The sequence below is a fragment of the Parasteatoda tepidariorum genome, chromosome 6 (assembly GCF_982258835.1).
Source record: "Parasteatoda tepidariorum strain Cologne lab strain chromosome 6, Ptep-v5.0, whole genome shotgun sequence".
In the NCBI taxonomy this organism is placed as follows: domain Eukaryota; kingdom Metazoa; phylum Arthropoda; class Arachnida; order Araneae; family Theridiidae; genus Parasteatoda; species Parasteatoda tepidariorum.
This window is the reverse complement of record NC_141760.1, coordinates 50261819-50288796: the sequence shown is the minus strand read 5'-3', so window position 1 is coordinate 50288796 and position 26978 is coordinate 50261819. Positions and strand designations below refer to the sequence as shown.

Here is a 26978-nt window from a genome sequence, read left to right as displayed (position 1 = left end):
TTTAGCATAGAGAAAAGCGTAAGAGCGTTGTTATCTTCTGTTCGTAAAGTAAGAAACATGAACTGAGTGTTTCTTTTGTTTCCATTTTGACTACTTGAAGAAATTGGGAAAAAATAATTTATTATGTTACAGACGACTTAGCAGGTGGCTGAAAGTTAGAATAGAAAATTTTCTAGGGTAGATGCTTGACTATCACTCGCTATTGTGTTTGATGGTATTTCACTAAAAAACTCGGAGCTGTTTTATTGTTTGGGATAGTGGCATACATTTTAATGAATAAGGCAAATTATAATAGTTAAGGTACTATATCAAATCACAAAGGACATTATACAAATTTAAAAATTATATTGAAGTAACTACTCTAGATTTTAATACTAATTATTAGTTTATAATTATTTTTTTACTAATTTAATAAACTTGATTTTTCAGGTATAAAGGCACGTAGGGTAAACTAACCAGTGAAGGAACACTTAAACTTCGCTTGCCTTTTATAAAATCATATTAATTTCAAAATTCGTAATTTTAATCAAATGACAGTGTCAACATATTTGTTACTAATTGCAAATTTTGTAAAAAAATTGCAGAGAACTTACATATTATTGTTTTAAAGTTTTGAACGTTCAAATAACAAGTAGTAAGAAGACCAAGTGAAGGAACAGCTCTTACCAGTGAATGAACATCCAGTAAAGGAACACTTAATTTTGGTTATTTTTTAATGCTCTTTATGAATTTATAAGCCATACAAATATTTAAAAACAAGCTTATTCTTGAAATTATAACACATAAATACTTGGAAAATGTAAACTTTTTTTTATAATCATGAATTGAAAATTAAAGTGTCAACATATTAACACATACTGTTCATTCACTGGGAAATCTATGCCCAGTAAAGGAACATGCCTGTTCCCTCACTGGTTAAAAGTTGTTTTTCGTATTTTTAACATACTTTTGATGCGGAACAGGTAATCCAAAACATTGCTAGATGACTTTCTATTGTTTGGCAGTAAGCTATTGTTGACAATCAATCTAAAAAAAAAACTTTGATATTCTTGTTTCTAATCAATATATATGAAATGTTCCTTCACTGGTTGGTTTACCCTATACCTGTTTTTGGTTAAAAAATATTTATTTATTTATTTTTAGAGAGTCTATTTTTTATCTGTTCTTTATTCAAAAATTAAATTAATTTTTAAACTTCAGAAATACAAACATGACACTTACATTAAGCTTGACTTACATTTATATCTAAAAATTTTTTACGACTCTATACTTTCAAAGCTGTTAGATGAATTAAACGATAAAAATTGAGAAATTGTCATAAATAATGCTTATATTAAGATTTTTTTAGCCTTTGTACTATATGTACTTGAGATAATAAAATACTTGTTCCAAATATTTTTAGTTTAATAATCTCATTAATGATAGTTCTGTGACACAAATGCTTTTTTTCCCTTTAGAACGTAAAATATAAAAAAAAACTTACTTAACCTTAGATTAAATAATTTAAATAGAAAGAAACAAGATTTGAATTAAATTAGTTAATTCGTATACGAGATGTTCTCGAACTTAATTATTATTCTTAAATTTCTGCGTTTTTCTCTTCTGTCTTTATTGTGCTAAATATTTTTATATTATATATATATATATATATATATATATATATATATATATATATAGAAAAATTATAGACATATGAAAAAAAGGAGGGTGGGACATAATAAGTAAAAAAAATAACAAACAACATTTTATTAAAAAAAAAAAAAAAAAGGAAATGTTAATTAAAAAACCGGAAAAAAAGCCGGAAAAAAAATATATAATTTTTTCTTCAGCCTACACGATTATATCCGCAAAACAGAGTGCTTTCTGATATTGTATCAATAAAGCCAAAGCAAAATATATTAATTCAATAGTGTGAGGAGCACTCAAAAATTTTTTTTATAAAAATTAAATAAGCGCAATAAATGAAACTTATTGTTTTTCTTAACTTTCTTAGTGTTTTCTTGTATTTATTTATTTATTTATTATATATATATATATATATATATATATATATATATATATATATATATATATATATATACATTAAATGATTCATTAAATCCCTGACCTGAAGTTTTTCTTTAGATGCAACTACAACAAAAGGAGACTTTGAGGAGGCAATATGCTGTTTCAATTCACAAGAGAATTTCAATTCATACACAAAAATGTGAAAGACACAAATTCTTGGTTGTGTGTGGAATGTTATATGAAGAAATACAGCTTATAAAATTGAGGTGAATAAGACTGAAAAGAAATGAAAAGACATTTTCGTCTTTGACGACTGTACATTATGTTTCAAGGAGAACTTTTTAAGGCCTGAGACTATTTTGAAAGCACAGGAGATAGAAACAGGATTCAAACTCTTTTTTTTTCCATACTCTTTTACTCCTCAATTTCTTTTCTTCTCCTCTAAAATGGAGAAGAGGAAAAATAATAAAAAGAGGTATCTTTTTTGGCATTCACATCACTTCTTAATATTTCGAATTTTTTTTCCTACCTTAGAAGCGGTAACGTAAAGTTACTCGCGTGCTCTGCAGAGTTTGGAAACTTTTTTTCTCTTTCTCTCTGTAGATGTTTTAAATTGGTTTTTGAAACGACTATTTGAAAGGCCTCACCAAAGAGAAGAGTTGGAATAAAATGTCCGTTAAAAGTTCTCCCAGGGAATCTTAAAGACCGATGTTTCGGCATTTTTGCTTTATCCTCAATAGAGAAATAAAAATGTGACTTTTTGGAGAAAAAAAAAGTTGTGGTAAAAAATCCTTCCATCTATCGATTTAGTAACCATGCATAATTGAGCAATTTAGGATTTATCGCTGAAGTGACTACCATAAATGCAAGGTTAAGGATACCTTTTGGATCCCATGAGATTATTTTTTACAGTAAAGATGGTTTTAGCTTATAATAAAGATATCTTTTAAAAAATTATTTTTTTGTTACTAATAGTTAGTTTTATTAGTTCTGAGAGCTTTTCCTTCATGAATAAACTAAATCTTAGAACAAATTCAAACACGTTTAGTTTAATAGCACATTGCCTCAACTTTTTATTATTTTTTACACATTTATGTTAATTACTATTTGAAAAAAATCATGCGATTATTTAGATCTGGAAATTTAATTAAAAATTTCTGTTTTCAATGCTAACCTTTGAAACATGCTCTGTACACATTGTCAATATTTTTATTTTGGGAAAAAAATTTACAAAAATATTGATAACAAAAACAAAAGAATTTATTCAGGAAATTAATGTAATTTTTTTCATTTAAAAAATATATAATGAGAAGTGAATAATTTTTTTTCGAGTTTCTATGCGATAATAATAATACCTAAAATTAATCATCATGTCACAATACCTCATGTTGCTTATAGCCTTTGCCTCATAAGTGAATATATTTTTTTGCAGTTTAAAATTTTAGAATTGAGAGTGTATATTTAGCAAATGTCTTTTGAATACCAAAAAGAAGGATTTCATACTGAACTATGATTTTAGTTTCCACCGAACACTAAAGAGACATACGAAGTAATTAATCAAAATTCTATTCAAAAATTTACATTGAACAATTCATCATTAAGTTTAAATATTTAAAGTACATTTATGTATAATTTTTATTAAAGCGTACCACTGAACTATGCTGTACTATTTAGATTTTTTGCTTAAACTAACCGAAATTAGCTTAGCGCCATAAGGAAACTACAAAATAGAGCCACATTTATTGGAATTTTATCAGTAAGTTTACTTTAGTTTACTTTAATAATAAAAATATTCAACTTTAAGAACCAGTATTTGTCATTTTGTCACGTGGTAGATATCTCAGCATCCGAATAAAAACAAAAGGTAATTTTATAAAAAGTCAAGAATTCTATTGAACTCAAAAATATAATCATAATTATCAGTGCATGTAATTTTTTTAACTCAATGTTAAAGTAAAAATGGCATTCCTAAGCTAGCAAAACAAAAGTGAGTTTTTTTAATCTTTTTCTATTCTATCACATTGATAAAAATATCTCTATTTTCAAAGAGCTTTAATAGTGCCTTTTTTTTTAAAAGAAACAGAGTATTTCTGTTTAAAAAATTAAGTAGCGTTTTATTTTTAAGAGAAAAAACAAAAGGTACAATATACATTTTCAATTTTCCTAAAAATTTAAAAAGAAGGCTATTGAATGTATAATATTTTTTAGTAAAGATTAGGAAAATATTTGATAACGCAATTTGAAATAGATAAATCTGATATTTATTAAATAAATTTACAAATCCTTTGTAAGAAAACAAGAGGCTTTAATAAACGAGGTCAACATTTGAAAAGTATGATATAAAACTCGTCCGAGCAAAAATAAATAAAATAATATTTACTAAGAATAGATTTCCTCAGTGTATTTCAGATTATGATGGAATAAGAATGTTTCAATAAAAATGGTTTGAAGATTCTGGTTTGAGAGATATTTCTATTCCTATAGTTAATTTATCATTTTTGGCAATCAAAATGTTTAGTGAAAACTGAAATTTATAAAATAAATATACATTGTGAATGAATAATCTACAGATTATTATTTTTGTAGATACATTTTCTATCAAAAGTCTTAAATGTTAATATAGAAAATGCAGTATTCAATCGCAGTGAAGATAAAAAAATGTATTTTTTAAACTTGATACTTATTTTTTTACTCATTTATATTTAAGAAGTATTGATATAATACATTCATGCAAAAAAAATTATCAACATCATGCATTACATGTAAAGTTATAGATATTATATTTTAAATATTAAAGTAAAATTGTACAATTTATATAATTGAGACAGTACTTAATAAGTGCAAAAGTATGAATTTTCCTTTTGATTTAGGCGCATTTTAGTTTATAATACAGAAACAAATAAAAAATATACTTTTTCGAATATTGCATGATTCATACGTAATTTTTATCTTTGCATTTTGATCTTACACTTATTTATTAAAATTATTAAAAAATTAATAACATGAAATATTAATAAATAAGGCATAATTAAAAAAATGGGGATAGATTCACTTTTAAACAAAATCGAAGGAAAAGTTTGAAGGATATAGAGAAACTACACGGTAAAAAATTCCAGATCACATTTAAGTATTACGTACCCACACTTTGGGTGAGATATCTGTAAAATCAATTTTACCGTAAAACCAATTTTTGTTGTAAAATACATTTTTTCCGTAAAATACATTTTTTCCGTAAAATTCATTTTTTACTGTAATATATTACACCATAAATTTTTCAGTAATATTTATTGAATTGGAGAGATTCAGTGATTTTACAGTAATTATCACTGTAAAAATTACGGTTTATCAGATTTTTTTCCGTAGCACATTTACAGTTAAAATCATTTTTTGGAAACGACACCCTAAGTGCTGGTGCTATTTACTTTCATTTGATGTGGAATTTTTTATAGAGTAGTTCAGTTTAAACAGTAGGATAAACTTGATTTGAATAAAAAATGCAATTTTTAATTTCATTTTACTTTCGCACAAAATGGATTAATTTTACTTTAAATTCCTTTTAGCCTATTCAAAAGTATAGCAGTAACAGAGACCTTATTAAAATAAAGTACCAAAATTATTTATACCAAATGCGTCGGACTACACAAAACTCCCAGCTCTTTAAAATGTAATCCCCCCCCCTGAAGATAAGCACAATTTCAAGTGTCTGGCACTCTAATTTTTGACCCATGGAGTGCCTCTAGCAGAAAACACACCCTCTGCGTTAACATGTTTAAAACTAAAGCTAGAAAAAAAAATATCTTGTTAAACTTTTGAGTTGAGTTAAATCTTTCATCCCTCTACAGCATGGCTCCAGGAACTACATTCTTGGTGATGAGCTGTTTTAATATGGATGTTGAAATAAAGAAAAGTACCATCGCGGCTTTATTACTTTAAATGCAATTACGAGGAATATACTTTTTTTTAACAACGGCCATCATCCGGGAACTTATTGTACACCCCAAGGGAACGAATGCAAACGGTCCGAAGCTATTAGTTTTCCTGCAATTGGATCCATTATAGTAAAAATATATTCAGCTGACTATATAGAAGAGTTTTGGAGAGTGTGCCTTACGGGGAATTTGAGAAAAAAAAGTTTTTTAGGACTTTTCTCTATCGATGATTGGTTGCTTGGGGCTTTTTGAGAAAAAAATATTTTTAACCTACTTTTACTTTTTTCAATTTTTTTAAATATTTTTTTTTGGGGGAATAGGTAGGTTCTTAACTTTATTATACTAAAATAGAGCTTGGAAGATTGTTTGAAAAGTCAAGCTACGAAGTAATGCATAAGAAACGTATATATTTTCGAAAAAAAAAAGAAATGAATATTTTTTTTAAGAGCAGGCGTAGCTTGAATTTTTTGTTTAAAATTTTAATGACTTACAAAAGTGTGTAAGTTAAAATAAAAAATAAATTCTTATAATAGAGTTGTTGATTAAAATGAGGAAAAAATAAATTGCTGATAAAAATCCATCGCTTTTAAAAATTAATAAACAAGTAATTAATAAGGAACTATTTTTACACTAATAACCTTAGGAGTAAAATATTAGTCAATCCATGATCTCGGAATTATTTTAAACTTATATTTATTTTCCCTCTATATAACATTTTCTTAATAACATTGCATGTTCGTTGCATTTATTTACCTACTAAAAAAAATTTTTTTTTCTGAATTTTGTGAAAAATATGAAATTACAGTCATTATTAATTACTAGTATTATTAATTACAAGTATTCTTTATTAATTAGGAGTAATTAATATAGAACTATTTTTACGTTAATAACCTTAGGAATAAAATATTAGCCAATCCACGATCTCGGAATTATTTCAAATTTATATTTATTATCCCTCCATATAACATTTTCTTAATAACATTGTATGTTTGCTGCATTTATTTTCCTAATAAAATAATAGTTTTTTTTTATTTTGTGCAAAATATAAAACTACAGTTATTTAATCTAAGTTCATATGATGCCATTGCAGGCATTACATATTTCTTAACTTTTAAATTTCTTTTTATTTTATAAATTAAATTTTTTAATGATTCTAAATCCTAAATAATTAAATTAAATCAATTATTTAATTTCTATCCCCTTTTTCAGAAAGCTAATATAAATACTTTTATTCTTTCCTTAACAATCAATGTAACGGCAAGCTTTTTATTCAATAAGAGTGCATAACTTATTAATTCAGTCTTTTGACAAAAAGAAGTCAAAATCTATTTTTAACTATATTTTCTTTAAGCTGCTTTATTCTTTCAGCACAAACGATTACAGAATTATATTAAATTTTAACGGTATTTTTGGAGATTAATTAGTAGTCAGACTATTTAAAAATTTAATGTCAATAATGCTGTGTTATCTATATTTTTGACTGTATAACTTCTCAATTCTTGTATCTCTCACCATGTTCTGAAGAGTCGGTTAGCGAGTACACATTTATTTGTAATTTGAATTTGTCGAAATGAGGCCTGAGCGAGCTTCGTTAGGCTTTCTAGGATCCCTAAGTCAAAGCATTGTATATTTTTTAAAAAACGAAAACAGGTTTATATATATTTGAAAAAAAAAAACATCCTTAATACATTCATGCTAAAATTTCTGCAGCTCAAAATGCTGAGCTCTTGAAGAGTATCTCGTAAAATGTTAACATTTCGAAGAACTTCTGAATGTAATTTGCTAAATAAAAGAATCTGTTTGATTTTTGCTCATTCCTAATGGTGGATGGTACTTAAAAAAAAGAAGAAAAAAAACCTTTGATTAAAACCTTCCAGTACCAAGTGAGGCTGTAATGGTTTTTTCCCCACTTTATGAAATGCAAATGTAAGTTAGTTCAATCAGAATTCTTCCAAGGCTGTGGGTTTGCCTTAATACCTGACCCGGAAATTTTTTTGACTCATGGTTTGGGATTAAAATTAAAAGACTTGATAATCAATCATCACAGTTAACATTGATGACTACAAATCAGATGTGGATATGCTTTTTATCCTTGGTGATGAAACAAAAATAAATATATTGAAAAATTAAAGAAAATTTATATTTTCAAGAATAAACTGTGACTTTGGAGTAATATAGATTCATGATCCCTAATGTTCTCAACTAACAGTGAATAAAAAGATATATAGATGATAAATTAACTAAATTTTCATTAAGCAAGAGATACTTAGGTGTATTCTGAAGAATATTATTTCATGGAGAATTAATTTAGATGTCTTCTCAGAATAAATATTAAATTAAATCTCACAATAACAAGATAAATGCAATGAGTTTCTTGGTATATTAGTTTCATACATATATTGATTGGATACCATCAAATAGGCTCTTAAGAATCATTTCTTTTCATTTCTGAGATATGAAGTTTTAAAGAACTTATTCATTTCCTCATGATATCGAATATTTTATAAAATCATGCTTTTTTAACAAACTTAAAAAAAAGCATGACTAACAAACTTTTGAAACACTTTTTTTTTGTTCCGGAATAAATAGTCGATAAACTAAAATGAAAAAAAAAATGTTTTGAGAAATTTCAAAATTAGTTTGCATTGGATGATAAAAAACTTTCTTGAAAGATAAGTTTCGAGTGGTATCTGCATAATAGGCCAACACAGATCACATTGGCTTTAAGCATGTCAATTATGCCTTTAGATCTGAAATTGTAGAGCTATGACCTCCCTGATATGTCATTTTACAACGGAATGTGGCTGGAATACCTTACTCTTGTTAGATAAAAGGATTGTCTATGCAAAGTACGTGCAGTTGAAGTGATAGAAGATTATAACATACAAATTTAAGACTTGTTGCTAAGAATTATAATTTTACACGTTAAAACTAGCTAATCAACAGAATTTGTAAGTTTTAATTTCTTTTTCTGAATTTTAAATATAGTTTTTACAATTCCTTCTGTTTTAATTCACTGAAGTGCACTGCTTCTCGGAAAAAATGGTTAAATAAAAATTTATTTAATTGTTATATTACCATATTAATACAAAACTATCAAATAGCTATAAATAAGATGGTATTCAAATCGTTAACTGCGAGAAAAACCATTTATTAATTGATTTTGCCTAATTTGGTTAAAAAAAACTGAATTTTAGTGCACCACATAGTTTTCTGCAACTGGGTTCATAGTATATCCGGGATATCTAATCTGTCTATTTCATAACCATCAGAATGGAGGCAGAAGATCCATTGTTGATGCTACAATATTTTCTCCATTCCCTTCAACACATGAAGAAATTCTAGTGTTTTGCAATCCCAATTAGTGAACCTGGACAATTTAAACACAGTTTTCTCATTCATGGATAGATGGAAGCACCATAAAGCTGCTCAACACAAAAAAGTCAAGTATTTTCCATCTCTTACCATTCAAAGAAACAAACAAATAAACTAATTAAACCAAATTCCACGGTTCATTTCATAAAACACAACTCAAACACAACCTAACTGCTCATTACATGACGAAAAGTGTGGCTCCCAATGTCCAGTTAAATTTCCTATTTAAGGATTTTAATATCCATGCTAGTCGTCAATGGTAAAAAAAACATATAGTTCTGTATTCATGGTTTTTTAAACACACTAGCTGTAAACAGTTTCAAAACCCCAAACTCCTTTGCCGTGAACTTTACACTCGAATATGGACTGACTGTAGCCGGTTACTTAATTGTAATTTTAGAATGAAAATTCTAACAGTCTGGCAGAAGATAACACATATCAATTTAAAGATATAAAATGTTTCAATTCGCTCAATGTTGGAAAAGCTAGACGAATGAATTGAAGCAGACATCCGGCGTAGAACGTTGATTAATCCTATGTTCTAATGTAACTTTACATAGTTATGTTCTAATGCAACTTTATAGAAGAAATATAAAATCAATAAAGCTTGAATTTTAAATAATGCCTTTAAACGGTTAAAGTTATTCTTAGAGGATAATAAGAATTTTTAGCATACGTCTTAGCTATTTTCACAAAGTAGTAAAGCAAACATTTAAAAAAAAAACTATTAAACAATGCTTAAAAATGAACCCTAACTATACTAAGCATTTTGCAATTTATCATATCTTTCTTAACATTTCCATACCACAGAAGCAAACAGAACTCTCGCTTAAAATGAAATTTAGCAAAATGGGTCTTTATTTCCACAGAATGAAACGCATTATTTATTGCGCGATACAAGCAGAATGAAAGAAGAAAAAATTAATTCCAAAATCCAACAAGGAGCAAAATGGCGAACTGTAAGTTTATTTTAATGCATTTGTTATCGCTGGGAAAATAAAAATTTTCCGGAAGGGCATTCATTTTTATTTTTGAATTCCAGTTTCCTTTCATTTTCGTTCCTTTATTTCATTGTTTAATTTCTTGACAATGAGAGTTGAGTTTTAGTGCCTGCATATGATGAATGTGTGAAAGACGAACAGAAGTATGTTTTGCAAGATAAGGTCTTCTCGTAGATTAAAATCTCAGTAATTTAGAGTTTGAAATATTTTTCATTTTCCACCCGTCCATTAGTGTTTGTTTCATTAATGAATTTATTTTTAATGGACTGCTTTTATTATGATTTAGATACGTTTACTGACAAATACAATACTTTTAGCTTAAACTAAACATGCCATTTTATAATTATTTACGTTTAAAAGAAAAACATACCATAAAAGATATGGCATTAAATACAATGACGCAATAATATATTGTTTTGTAGCTACGTTGCACGTAAGAATTTTCACTTTTAATACAATTTTAACATGTTACCTCTGTTCTACACCGAAAAAACATTTTAGTAAAATTACAGTACTGTATGATAATGTCATTTATGATAAAAAAAACCATAATTCTGGTATTAAAAATCAAACTATACGGTATTTAAGCCATTCATTTGGCGATTTTTCCGTTTACACGGCAGCGGTTTACTGGAAATTCTGGTTTTCAAAATTATAGTTATTACCAACACACATTTAGTGAAAGATACAAAATTGAAAAGTAAATTTAACCAAATAAATGGTTTTTACCCCTATCTCTAAGATACGATAAAATTACCAAATTTTATCACATAACATATAGCAATATTTTATTGTAATTTAAGAAAAATCATCCCAAAAGTTCTTCGGTAAACATTACAGAGGTTTTTGGGGTTCCCATGGAAATACTGTAAAGGTTACCATAGTTTGGGAGGTTTTCATCATACTTTTTTTCTATCATACTGTTTAAACTTTATTATATGTCAAGTCATATGCAGACAAAAATCCGTTGTTTAATAATACATTAAATTTAAGGTTTTTTTCTTGGTATAAAAAAATTGACAGAGCGCGGAAAAAACTGTTTTTGATTCACATAACTTTTAAAAGAGGGCAAACATTTCTACTCGTTAATGAACGAAAAATTTAACGATTAATGATCTTTTTATTATTGAAAAGAGCTTTGCACTAGTATTAAAAATGGTTGAAGAATAACTATATATATAGGAGACCATTAGTACGTCAAACATATTTACCTTACTAGCAAAGAAGTAAAAGCTTTTTTTTTCACTTATTTAATCACGGCAGTAGAAAAAAAACTAGTGGGCCATGGGGAATTTTTTGACGTGTAAGATTTTCTTAAATGAATTGTATAAGATTTTTTTTAACAAATGATTTTTTTCTAAAATTGTTTTCTCTACATAACAAGGAATTTATTTTATTTAAAAACAGCTGAAGGTAGTCATTACAAACATTTTCCCCTTTGAAATAGCAGCAACTTTGCATTTGTATAAAATATCCACCGCCAAACAGATTGTTACCATTGAATACATGAGAGAATACTCGTTTTTGTTCTTGAAAGCAAACTGATTACCCGATGTAAAGGGTTACAAACATTTCAGCTTTGAATAACATAACTTGTTTTCTTTGCAGGAAAGCAAATTGATTATATTTTAAATTTCTTCTGATACGGATATTTTTTCTGATCTGATATTCACTTAAGGGAAAATAAACTTTTAAGTAACAATAACATGTCAGAATCGACCTTTTTGGAAATTCAGAAAACTAGTTCAACCCAAAGCTGAGTTCAGGGTCGACATTAGGGATTAAAAGGTAAAAAGCAAATTATCTAATAACACGTTTTTTTTCTCACAAAACAGCAAACTGGTAACATCCTAAACTCAGTTCAGGATGGACAGTAAAATGGAAACAAACTAAACACTGAATAGCATGTTAGAAAATAAGTTATCTTTGCAGGACATCAAATTGGGTTTTTCCCAAACTGAGTCCAGGGTTGACAGTCAAGAGGCTACAGACTTTTTATCATCTAATAGCATGTCAGAATTGGATCTCTTTGCCAGATAGCAAACTGGTAATATTCTAAACTCAGTTCAGGATGGACAGTAAAATGGAAACAAACTAAACACTAAATAATATGTTAGAAATTAGGTAATCTTTGCAGAACATCAAATTGGATTTTTCCCTAACTGAGTCCAGGGTTGAGATTCAACGGGTCACAAGCTTTCAATCATCCAATAACATGTTAGAATTGGCTTTCTTTTCCAGAAAGCAAACTGGTAGTATCCTAAACTGAGTTCTGGATCGACTGTAAAAGGGAATAAACTAAGCACTGAATACCATGTTAGGAAATATGTTATTTTTAAGCACAGCAAACTGGCTGTAATCCAAACTGAGTTCAGAGTCGACAATTAAAAGGAAACAAACAATTTACTTGTCATTGGAAAGAAATTTTTAAATGTCGTAACTTATTTAGATTGTATCCAAAAGATAAAGAAAGTGTTAAAATTAATTTGTAAAAGCATGTTTGGAGATTAACTATTTAACTAAAATTATTTGAACTCTATTAATAAAGCTGTACACTGCAAACTAAATCTGTCTATTCATGTATGACTGTATATAAGAATGCTTCGGACACCGACCAATTCCCGATGTTTAATTTTCTCCAGAATTCACTAGACTAGCCAATCAATGCAAAATTAGCATTCAGGTCACAGAATTGTATAATAAGGATTCCGGGATCTCTAAACAGTAGGATATGTGTTTCTGAAAAGTCGCATACCATCGTTTGCAGCTGCGGGCTCTTTAATTAGAATCGAATCATTTACCAACTTTCCATTCAGTATGTTTGGTTGGGGCCAGTGGAATTTTGCTTCACAATAACTCTTCCTTCTATTATTCACGGACATTAAATTGATTTATGTAATTTCGTTTGTTTGTAATTAATGCTCTTGTGGAATCGTTTATCTTGAAGCGGTCAATGCGTTAGAATGGGGATTCTTTCTCTCCTCCCCTCCCCCAATGATCAGATTGGAACGTTTGTTGGTGGGTTGTGGTAATTTTTGATGCCAGTGCGGTGGCGAAACGTTCGATTTTCTATTGATTTCTTTCAGATGACATGAAACAGTTTAATGATAAACATGGAGCAAAATTTTCGGGAAATCTAATTTTTTGGCATTTTAATTTTTTTATGCTGTTATGCAGTAAATATTATAGAAAATGGTAATTATTTCATATTTCTGCAAAACGATTGTTTTAATCAGTTTATAATGCAGAGCGTTTTCTTTCTTCATTGATGATGCTATTTATAAAGCTTAGTTTGAAAGAACATGGTTATTTTTTAGCAAAAAAAATTTTTTTTTATCGAACGATAAAAGCAGAAAAATGGCTGAATTTACAACAAAATTGGAACGCTTATTTTTTCTTAAGTAATTGCTAAATGAAATGAATTGATTACAAATTGATTGAAAAAGAAAACGTTAGCAGCAAATACTTACTGAACAAATAATTTGCTGCACAATCATTGCATTGATTTTAATTCATAAGAATTTAAATATTGTATTGAAACGTTTTTAAGTAATTTAATATTATTTTACATTTATGGGTAAAAGCGGTGAATGATACTTTTCTTAAATCAATTTTTGTGAACCTATCAAACTTTAAACTTATAAAAGTGACCAGTGATATAATGATGTAAAAAAAATATGCAAAACCAATCAGTTTGAGCAAAGATCTTAGTCAACATTTCTTAGCCTGAATATTTACATAACATAAAAATAAAATAAACATGCATTTCAGGTTGTGATGTAATTTACGAAGGTCACTTAATGATAACTTGTGAAAATTATTTTGCAAGTATTAAAGATAATTTCTAATTTCCTATAATTTCATTATGATTTTCTCAATAGAAAACTTTTAGCATAAAAATTTTTTTTGAATAAAAAGAAAACAATTGTAAGTACAACAACAACAATTACATTTCATTCTTACAACAAATGTTGCATGTTTCATTTGAGTCTAAGCTATGTGTTTGCATAATCTCGTGAAAAATATAAATTATATCCTCTTGTTTATCAAGGGCTTCATAAATTACATGAAAATATTTATTTAATAACCTATATACAGTTCTGGATTAAGTATATGTTTTGATACTAATCATTTAACGCACATATTTACTATATAACTAATAAGTTAATGCCATTGGAAATAAAAAATAAAAAAACTAATAAGTTAATTATTACCAGCTTAACCAGTTAGTTATTACCAGCTTAGGATACCCATATAAGCTAGCAGTATTGTTGTCTCAATTTATCATTAAATCTGAAAACTGTAAAAGAGTTTTGCTCATTTATTGCGTTTGAAGTATTAAATCGATGCTTATTGAGAATGTAAAATTTATTTTTAAATTTGAAACACAAGTTACTTAAAAATATATCTGATGGAATTGAATTTTAGGTAAATGAATAAAAAAAGAGACAACTGTCTAACAGTTCTTACTACATCGATTTTTAATTACAAAATCAATTTTTTTTCTCCAGTTTTTATGACAATTTCCATGAGATATTGTTAGGCACCCGATAGTGGCGGTATCTTCTAAGCGATTTAATACTTTACGGCCCAACGAACTTCCCCACATTAACAGGCTCCTACTGCCTGTATGGCGCATGCTCATGTGGGCGGGCCCCCTTTGCGTGCTCACAAATTACCCCCGATAAAAACCGTTTGAGTAGCAACATAAAAGGATTACACGCAAGGCAAATTTCTTATCCGAACTGGCATGCCCGTCTCATGGTTCGAAAAATCTCTTTTCCTGAAGGTCTCAAATTTTCTTCATTCCTGTATTGATCCTGATCTAGAATTTTCTTTCTGGAGTTGGTTATTGTTGATACTTAAAAAGTTTGTTTGAGCGCCAAGACTCCCACCAAATCAAATACTTGAAACGTAAGGCAAGAAAATTTTTTTTTCTTGGATTTGAATTTGCAAAACTTCAGGAATCGATATAAGAGGGAGTCAAATTACGAAATTCAATCTTCGTAGTTTAGAAGTTGTTCCTGTCAGACATTTATGCAGTTTTTCTTGAAAAGTTTTTATGAATATTGACTGGATCGGATGGCATATTTTTTTGTTTTGTTTTAATGTTTGGTTTGAAAGCTTATTTTATAAAAATATTTCATTAAATTCAAACTTTTCCTAGAGTAGATGTAAAAAAAAAACTTAATTTTCGTTAACTCATTTCTTTATAGAAATGTCGATGCATTGAGATTCAACTATTTATTATGTTACTCCTTTACTTTTAATTTTATTCTTCTATTTTATTAATTTAATTTTAAGTATGAAAAGTTTTAAGTTCTTTACTTAAATCTTAATTTCTTTTTATTTGCTTTTGCGAAGATGTACAGGGCAAAAAATAAAGCTATCACCTTAATAACTTTAGATTTAATCACAAGATTTCCATTTACTTAAACTAAATTCTAATGGCTCAGGGGCTAAGTATTTAGTATGGAAATTTTCCTTATTTTTGACAAAATTTTTTCATGAGAATTTATTATAATGAACATTTAGACAAACTATGGATATTATTATCTTCACATATTTTAGAATGATGATTTTAAATTAAACATTTTATATCAAATACAACAAACCGATTAATACAATTGAATGCAACATAATATGTACACATGGTATGAGTACATTCTAAGAAACTTCCGTAAAAATTTGGATATCTGTACGTTAATTAGCCGTAACTCTGTGGCCGTAATTTTAATGAATTTCAGCAAAACTAAGAAAGTTGATCATTAATTCATACCGTTATTATATAAGACTTCCTTATTTAATTCGGGGAGTAAACTTTTGCATTATGATTACAGTATCAGGTTACCTACCCAAAATTTCTGGGTTCGATCCTAGCCTGTGTCAAAGACCATCTCTCTCGCACTTTCTCAATATTAATGGCAATAAACACGCATTTTTGACACTTCTTGATAGATGACAGCACATCACCGTTTCACTTCATTCCTCCATTCGACACATAAATCGCCTTAATCGTCAAGGCCCGAAATGAAGATACATTTTAAGAGTATAGCATTAATTTACGGATAGTGGCTACATATTTTGCAAAAAAAGAAGTTACGGGAAATGTATTTTTATTGTCATGATGGATTTACAAGCATGAATTTCATTTTACGGTCAGTAACTGGAGCACTTTTCCCAGTCATTGTCCGTAATCTAGCGATGAAATTTTTCAAAGTGCACTACATCAAGGTCAGGAATTTGACTCGCGAAACCTTTATCACATGTTCTCGTTACTTGTATCACATATTATTATACAATACAAAAAATTTTTTCTTAATCAGATAGAATTTTTTTTTTTTTGAGAATTGTTCATGGCGTTATAGCAGACAAAAAAAATTCTGATTTTGATAAGTGATACTGTTTTTGTTTTTGGTCTAGAGTACTTTTCTTACAGATTTTAAAGTAAAACGTTACTTCTCCTGTTCATACTAATTTTTATAATGAAACAGTAATGTAACAGTTGAAACCAAACAGGAGAAAAACAGCAATACCTTCCATTATGCACAAAATTTACAATATTAAAACTATGACGCAATAACTGTCCTAATTTGTTGTTGAACAATCCCATAAATTTTGCGAAAGAGCACTTAAAATTAACATCAAAGCTTCCAGCATCGTGCTTTCACATACAATTTAAAGAGCATATGAAAGCTCTAAACATCGAAAATACAAACAGTTTACATCAAGAAATGCACCTTTACACAATACTAAATATTTTTGCTATTAAAAACTTTAATGTTGGCACGCTCTGGTATCGTTTGTAATTGTTTATAATCTGTAAAGTATTGGTGGGTCTTATAATTATCGTTAATGCTGCTTTTTATTTACAGAAACTAAACTTCGCTATTAGAAATATTATGTATGTTTTTAGTTGTGTAATAAAAATATTTACATTTTAATTTTCAAGTCTCTGTAAACTATATTAAATAATTTCAAATGTATAATTTAGACCTGTCCCTGCTCTGTTAGGTCTTTTTTGAATTCGCCATATTATTTTCTCAGTGCTACGCATATGTTTGATTTAGAAACTAATTTTATTTTAAGAATTAATGTATTGTATGCAACCTAAATTATTGATTCTCAATTTATATTGTCTCGCAGAAACAACTTTCTTACTTTGTGTGTGTATCATATCTTATTTCAATCATAAATTTTAGAGTTATTAAATATCAAATGTAGTGCATCGTAAAAAAAACACCGACGTAAAGTACCGTCTCACAGGGTGTCGGTACTTTTTGTTGCAAATTCCATTTTTACCGGGACATGTTACGGAACAAAACGTCTGATCTACCGTAATTTTTGCATTAATGATTGGTGTTAAATTACTGAATCACTCTAATTAAATAAATATTACTGTAAACGTTACGACAGATTATTTTTACGCGAAAATGGATTTTACAGATGATGCGCCTAAAGTACTTTATACATTAATTTGATCTAGAAATTCTTACAGTGTTGTTGGGTAGCAAGTTTTACATCAAATAGTGAAAAAGAACGTCTTTGGTACTTCACTGCACCAAGAACAAATTTTGATTTTAGTTTTGTAGAATGCTTAGATCACTATTTTACATCACTTAAATGTAAAATAGTTGCCACATTTTTTGGTGTTTAGATGCACGAAAATTTCTTACAGTGTATAAATGAATAAAGAAATAATTTCTCAATTATCTAAATTTCAATCATTTTATTTCCCGAAAATTTACTTGATTTCGTGCGGAAGTCGTTGTCAAAAAAATGAATAAATAAATAAAGTTGAATATCAAAATATTCAAAAACGAGAATTTAATATCTGGGACAGTATAACGTGTTACACGTCCACAGTTTTTAAATACAACTAAAATTATTATTTAAAAATAAATCTATTTAGAAAAGTTCATGTAAACTTCAAAACAACTTAATCAATTCAAAGTTCCTCAAAAGTAATATCTTTCAGCAATTTCCTAATTTTTAAACAAACGATACTTTCTCTTAATATTCAATTCCATTGATTTTATATATCAAGAAAATAGCTTTATACTTGGAACAATTAAATTCCCCCTCAAGCAGGAAAAAAATGGCAAATTGAATTTGTGAATAAAGACTAATTTTCTGGTGTAATTATTATTTTTAATGATTCAAAAATTCTTCCGTTTTTGTACCAACTATGAATTTAAGCCAACCCTCTTTTCCCCATGCACGTGGCTTTTCCTGTTCAATAAATGCGGTGAAAAACATTTTTAAATATATCAGGATTTAATGAACTCGTCGTTTTTGGATCTAGGCTTCAAAGAACTTCTTTGAACATGCGTCATTAAGTCCAATGAATAACGGGAAAAATGACACAAGTCACTATGACACGAAATCGATCAAGGTTTTAGAAGTGTAAAGGGGAATTTTTTTTTAGAAATGGCTAAAAAAAATTTTTAGTTTTTTAACTTGGCATTGAGACGTGAAATATTCTGAGTGATTATGTTTTTTACGAGAATAAAAAATAAGTTGAAGTCAAAGTAAAGAGTTTAAGAAAAAAAAAGATTTCTTATGACGGGATTTAAGCTTTTCACGATAAGAAACCTTCATGTTTTGAATGTATAATTCAGTGCTAATTAAAAGAATTTAATTAATAGTTTTTGTTAATAATCAATTAACTGAATTCTTGCATAAATTTTATTGGATAATTTTGAAATGAATTTTTAATTCATACCATGAAAAAAGAATAATTTATTTTTATATATGTAGTTGATTAATCTTATTTTGTGATAGCAAGGAAATATTCCTATTAATATTTGCAATAAATTGAATATTTTTACTCGAGTAAGAAATCATTAAATACAAAGTAAAGAAATTTAGAGAAATAAAATTTCTTATAACTGTAATTAAGCTTTTTATGATGGGGAACATTCATATTTAAAATATGATAAGTAATGTTATTTTAATTAATTTAATGCATAATTTGAATTAATTAACTAAATTCTTGCGTAAAAACTGCCGTGGATTACACATTTAAATTTATAAAAATTATAATATTCTCATATATATTTAGTGTTTAGACATTTAGACGTTGTTTAATGATATACCTGAAATATTTTCGGTGCTTCTGTTTCTTGCTAAAATAAAAAGAAATTTAAGTTAAATTAATTAATAAAGTTTTTAGGAATCTCTAACAAAAAATGCAAAACTTGAAATTTAAAAAAAATTATTTCTAACGTTCTGATATAAATTTTTGCTATACTAAGGTTTGCTAGACTAAGAAAAAAAAAGTTGAATGGATTTGTTACATATTTTTTGCATAAAAATACTTGTTTGTAGTACAGGAACAATTATCTGCTTTGTGAACTTGTTTATTTTGTTTTTTCATTGTGTTTACTTTGTTTTAATACCAAAAAGAGCCCACTCTACTAATTTGTTTAATTAAAATATTGACATTTTGCTAATTAGTAAATAAGTTAAAAATGTAAACTAAGATAACATTAGTTTTACATCTGGTGTAAAAATTTTGTCAAACTTAAACTAAGAAAAAAAGTATTCATGACAAATTTATCTGATGAAGCTATTTCTGTATAATACCGAAACGATTATAAGCTTCATGGAACTTCCATTAGTGCGGATTTTATTTTTATATATCTATAACAAGCACTACGATCAACATGCTAATTATCTAAACTGAAATATGAATTTATAAATCTAAAAAGTAACAAACACCCGATGAAAAAAGTTCTAGTAAATTCAAAGTACTATATGGTACTGACATGTATGGTTAAAAGAAGCCAAAATTCTGCATAATAAAACCAAATTATATAGTACATATACCATCTATTTGGTAATTTTTCAGTTCATATGGTAACTGTTCACCGGAAATTCTGGTTATCAAAATTGTTGTTCATATTACCACACATTTAGCAAAAAATACAAAACGTAAAAGTAAATTTAATCAAATAAATGGCTTTTATGCCATGCCTAAGGTATCACATTAAATGTATTTCATTTTACCACGTTTAGCGCATACTATAAAACCATAGTTTATTGTTAATTTTACCAAAATCATAACCTACGTATTTTGCTAAAAATTACCGAGAGTTTTGGTGTTTCCATAGAGCCAGAATCACGGTAAATTTTACCTCATTCAGGTAGTTTTGACTATGCTTTTTCTCTCAGTGCATATAAAGTTTATCAGGTTCTGATAGAAAAGTTTTACTTATGTATTAAGAAATTTTTTCATCTAGCATACTGGTATTCAGTGTATATTTTTCTATTAATAAAATTTATTCTTGATGTTTGTATGCATTTTTATGCCCCGAAACACTTTGATTTACACAAGCCACTTTCCCTCAAAATGTTTCTGCACAGTCGAGCGAATGATTGTGTTCGGGTAAATCGATACGTTGTGGTCGCGTGTTACCCAAGGAAGGAGGCCCCCTTCCGCGTGCCCCCCGGGGTAGTTATTTTAATAATTGCTGATGTGCACCATTCATCACATTAATGTGCATTGCTGTTGTTGAGCTCTTTTTATTTTGTGTAGAAGTGAACGTCAAATTGAGATCCGCTTCAATGTTCCACAAAAATTGATGATGAAGAAGCTCTCGGGGAAGTACAGATTAATTGCGATGGAAATAAATTAGTTCTCACGCAGAATATGCGATTGAATTTACATTTGACAATGAGAGAAGATAATAATGCTAAATTTAACTGCATTGTAAAATAATTTGAGTTATCAAAGAGGTTGCTTGTTTTCAAAATCCAACACCAACTTAAATTGGAATAAAACGTCCGGAACTTACCCTTGAAATCTGTAGCGTTACTTGAAAACAGTTATTTTTCTTTCTTTCTTTCTTTTTTTTTCTTTTTTTTTTTAAATCATTTGAAATTCTGAATAAGTAAAATAACATTAATTCTGACTTGCAAGGAGACAATTTATGATTAATCATGCAGAGCGCTATTTCATTAAGAGTTAAAAAAAATTAAAACGTCTAAATATTTTGTGATTAAGATGCTAAAGTATAAACTTGAAAATTTTCTTTTTATGTATTTTAAAGCAAAGGAACCAAAGAAAACCCTTCTAAATATTTAATAATGAATTTGGTATATTGTATTATACTTGTATTTGTTATATTTGATTGTATTATAGTGTATATCACAGCTTTTTACATTTTATACTTCTAAAAATACGATTTCATCAAGATTTTTTAAATTTATCAAAGCTTAAACATTAATCACTTAAAAAATAAAATTAGGATATGAAAATACCTACAAATTTCACAAACTAGAAATACACACATACCTATAATAATTAAAGAACCACTTTTAGTTTTTGGTATTTTTCAAATTTCTCAAGAAATACTTGGAGAATTATTTTAGAACATTAGAGGTGTTGAGATCATGCAATTTCTTATTTGTATCAATAAAATTTAAAATTTTATGAGGTTTGAGAGTTCAGAAATAAATTACATGCGAAAAGGAGCGTTTTCCAACTCCTCACGCTAGATAATACAGCAAAGCTTGTAATTTGCATCGATTACTTTGATTTCCTTTGCAATAACTGCATAAATTTTGGTAAATTTATCTTAATTATTTATGGATATATAGCCATTTTAATAAAAAACAACAAAAATTTTTTTGCCTTATGTTTTCCTACTATATCTGTAAAAATATTTAATTATAAAATTAACAAAACTTTTGGAGAAATTTTTTATTAATAACGGAGATATAATTTTAAAATGTGAAAAAAATTAGTTAAAAATTGCGCAATTTATGATCAATTAAGCTAGTGGTAAGTCTTTTCTCATACTTTTGTTGTGAATTGTATTTGGTAACTAATGAAAAAGTCCAACTTAAATATCTTGAAAATTTAAAAATCTTCCAGCAAGCTTATATTAGTAATATTATATTTAAACAATTAGTTATATTTAAATAATTTTTCTATAAAAGATCTGATTTTCACTGTGAAGTATTGTTTCTATCATTGCACATTTCGCTTTTTGAATCATTTTAAAATAATAAATTTTAATTGGAGTAAAATTTAAAAGTTGATTTTAATTTACTTTTTATAGAGACTATGACAACAGATTCTCTGTATCTAATAATCGGCGGCAATATACTTAAAAAGAGAAGGAAAAAAATATTACAAATTCCCGAAATTATAGAACTTATAGCTTTTCTGCTGTAACGCAAGCTATGTAAATAGCAGTTCTGTCTCTTTTAAAAAAAAACTTTTACTCTCAAACAACACAAACTGTAACAAATATGAAGTACCCGTAACCGGACAATTAAAATATTATAAAACAAACTAGAAAAACCGTAGCGGGTTATAAGAAAACTCAAATTCCAAAACAAAACTAATCTCTAAAAAAAAATATATAATAAAAAAAAAACAACAACAACTTTCTGTTGTTCTAAAACGGTCTTCTAATTTTATCGTCTGCTTTTTTCTCTTTGTGTGTTAAGTTTACTTTATTCATGCTTTTGCTAGCCTATTATTTTTTTAATATTTTCAGATTTTATACTGATTTTTTAATATTTTCAGATATTATCGAAAATGTTAAAGCTGGTTTTTCCAAACTTTAACAGCAGGGAGGCTAACATCCTTTAAAAGGGAAAAAATAAAAGAAATTAGTACTGCGAATTTAGGAAATCTTTCTCATCATCTCTACTGGCGGGAAAACCCAAAGGGAAAAATTATTACCCACCCCATGCGTTTTCCGCTTTAGGGTTCCGGCACGAGGGTAAAACTGCAGCAGTAAGCACAAAATCTCCCCTGCAATTCGCAGCATTAGCATTATTCACAGCCTTATTAAGGACAATAGAGCTTACAGGAGGCGCAGCATCGCCAATTGTGACAAATGGATCAAGACCAATGAAAGTGAAGATGGTTTGGGGAATGGTGGACAAGTTCAAGTTGTAGGTTGGATCCATTCTGCAAAATAAAAGCACCTTCGATGAAGCATGGTTGCTTTGTACAAGGACAAGGCACCAGATGTGACACCCGCTGACAAAACGAAAGGGAATGACAGTGTTGCCACCAACAGTTTCGTAAAAAAGGAAAAAAAATGTAATTGGATTAAGCAACGGACGAAATCGCATTAGGCTTCTTGGACACTTTCCATACGATGTGTTGAAAAGCGGGTTTTTGACGTGATCGTTTTAGATTATTTTGGACTTTTTTCTTCTTTTTTTTTTGTTCTTCTTCAGAGCTTGATGTCGGGGGAGGAGTTGAATTGAGTTGCATCATTGAGAAGACATGCGTCACTGAGCGATCATGGGGTGGAGCAAATGCAATAACGCGTGACACTCTTTGCTCTTAGAACAGATATAGGTTGTTACTGCAACTAAATCTCACTTTTGTAAGAATTAAACAAATAGCTTGAAAATAATGGCAAAGTCTGGGTAGCAGTAATAAAATAAAATAGAATCGTATATAATTTATTTTATTCTTCAATAACACGTGGCACTATCTTCTTTAAAAACAAATGTGCGTCTCTCTCCATTTGTGTCTAGAACAGATATACGCTTCTATTGAATCTAAATCTATATTTGCCCGAACTTTAAATGTTTGAAACAAATTACAAAGTTTGGGTAGCAATAATTAAATAAAATGGAACTGTACACTTGTTATTTTATTCTATTTTTTATTTAATTTTTGTTGTGTTTTCCAAAAATTGTACTTTTTTCGCATGTTTACAAACACCGAGAAATCGTTTTCTTGCTCGTTATTTACATAATCGCTAATTAACTATGCTATGTTAAAACAGAACAGTTTACAGTTAAATAAAATTTGGGTTAGCTATTAAACATAAGTTAAATATCTGTTTGGAAAACAAATAATGATTCGCAAACCAACCAATTACTGATAAGCTCCTCAACGATTGTTAACAGGTTGAAAATGGATATACCGGCTTTAAATTGGCCTTGTTTTCAAAAGTTTTTGAATTTACAAAAATTTCAAATTAATTTACAATGATTTTGCGGGAAACGAAGCCGTTAATAGATCATGTTGACAACAGATTTACTATTGCAGACTTTACCTTAAAAGGGAAAATAGCATTAATTTTTTTAATCAACAAAGAGAAAATGTGTTCCTCAATAATTGCTCTTTAATGTACACTACTAATTGACTCTAACTTTAATTGACATTACTAATGAGCACTAATGTGTAAATACACATCCTAGCACAACAACAGCGCCCCCACCTCTAACCGCAGAACTGTTTTAGCGCTCATACGGAGCTGTCATTTTTCAACTCTTCTAATATTTGATAATTTTTATTATTAAATTTATTGTTTTTACAATGTGAGCTCCTAATTCTGGCTCAAAATACCAAAGACCAACTTCTACACTAATGTACACTTTTATCTAATAATACCATTATACAGCGTTTTAGTTTTATCAATCAATCAAAATGGGATCAAATGTTTTTAAAACAAGATTCATGATTAATCTCACTATAGATCGTCAGATTTGGTAATGCTTTTATCACATCGATTTTATCTATGAATTTACGAACCCTAATGTGGAAATTTTTATTTTATTTTTATGGAGTATTTTATAAATATATTTTTAGGGTAGTGACTACAGAACACCCTGCTTATGTTATTTCAATTTTAATGAATATGCTAATAACAAAATTTATGATCCAATGGATTATTTTCCAAACCTAAAAATAATTTTTTAAAACTCCACCTTGAGTTTAGCATAAACGTAAGAATTAAAGTTGTCTCTAAAACATTTTGATCATTTTCTTTTCCAAGAATGGAAAGAAAAAAGCTTATTTTGCAAAACCTAGATGAAGTTCAAGAAAATAAATCAAGTTCTTTTTCTGACATCAGTGCATGCATTTTCAAGAAGTGCTGAGTTTTTCGGAAACAGGGGGGAGGGGGGCACTTAATAAAATTTCGTTTTCTGGGTAGATTAAAAGGAAATTGTATTTCTTTTCCGCCCCACTGATCACCAAACCCCTGAAGACTCACAGAGAATAGGGTTTCTAACGCCCCCAATAGATTTTCCCTTATGCTAATATGAATAGGATTAGCTTGCTCATGCATACCGAATAACAGGAGACTGACTCGTATGACTTGGAAGCTTTTTTATGCAGTTTGTGGGAACCAAGTGTTGACAAGTGTATTGAGCTTAGATTACTTGGAAATTGAAAATTTTTACATCCGAAAAGTGAGATTCAAACGGAGGAGAATTTCATCTGTTCTTTTTTAATGGAAAAAAGGGAATTCAAGTAATTTCTGAGTAAATTTCGTGATATTTAAAAACGGTATTTATATAATATTGCATACATACAGAGAGTCCCCGAAATTTATTCGATTGGAATTCGGAGTGGTTTGGTCGGAATCGAGCTAGTTTTTTTTTGAGATTTAAAACAAGCAACCTCTTTTTAGAGCAAATAAATTTCCAAAATGACTCTAAATTGGTTTAGTTGAAATTTGGTTTGCTCTGAGGGTATTTGGAATTCCTTTTTGAGTACACTTTGGGACACTTAAAAATGGCATTTTTTTATAAAAGAACAGAGTTAAACTTGATAGTAAACCAACGACACTCTTTAAAAGTAAGAATTATTTCATCTATTTGCAAATTTTTTTCTTTAAAAAAATATTAAAATTTTTTTTTTGTAGAAATATAATCATAGAACAAAGCGTACATCATTGGATATATCCCTCTTTATTTGAAAAAATTAAATTAAATAAAACTAAATTTAGTTGATTTTTATCAAAATCAAATGACTTTAAACACAATATCGTCCAAATTTTTTTTTCTTTCTATGGTGAAAATCGGAAACATTAAAATGCATGTACATTAAGATCAAAATCATTTACGTAAATACAAATAATCAAAGTAGTATTTTTCCAGCTTGTGAGCTTTTTAAAAGTTGAGTAGCAAAAGGGATCTTTTATTCTTCTTTCTATAAGCTATTAAATGCTAATATATATATATATATATTTATCATTGCTGTAAGTTTTATAGAAATGGACTGAAAATTAGATTTTTAAAACCTTTTTGTAAGTTTTCATAGCTTATTTTGAATTCAAACATATCATATGTGAAACATATAAACCTCCTACAGCAAATTTGTTTAAAAAAAAAACTCCGAACATTTTATAAGTATGCATAATTTAATCATATGCTAAATTTCATATTACATATAATGAACTAAATTATACATAAAATGAACTAAATTATGAATGCGCTTAATTACAAATCATGAAACCTCTTTTTCAATAAAAACAAAGAATTAAACGTTAAAAAAATATTTTGCTTCCAAATAACGAAACACTCAAAATTCTTCATCTCAAAATAGTTCTAAATTTTGTTAAAAAGAAAAAAAAACGACGAAATCATATGACTTATGGACTTAACACATAATAACGTCCGAAAATTTTTCAAAATGATTTTTCTGACGATTAAAACTGAATTATGACAATGAAAACTGACAAAAACTATGATGAAAATCGGAAACACTTAAACACTATACATGTAGATTACAATCATTTACGTAAACACAACGGATAAGAATAATATGTTTCCAGCTCCTGAGCTTCATAAAATTGTAGTAACAAAAGTGATGTTTTATTTTTCCTTCCGTAAGCTTTTGCAATCTGAAATTTTTATTCTTATTTTAAATCAAAGTTTCATAAAAATGAACTGA

General features: G+C 28.1%; 1 protein-coding gene and 1 long non-coding RNA gene across 4 annotated transcripts in view; both read right to left on the bottom strand.

The window, feature by feature from the left end:
* Positions 1–26978, bottom strand: part of LOC107447687 (teneurin-m) — a 402481-nt gene that overhangs the window by 217055 nt on the left and 158448 nt on the right. The window lies entirely within an intron of this gene.
* Positions 13924–18781, bottom strand: LOC147808025 (uncharacterized). Its single transcript, XR_015434909.1, has 2 exons — positions 16579–18781; positions 13924–15868 (listed from the first exon to the last, which is right to left on the bottom strand). It is a non-coding gene; the product is annotated as an uncharacterized LOC147808025 (long non-coding RNA).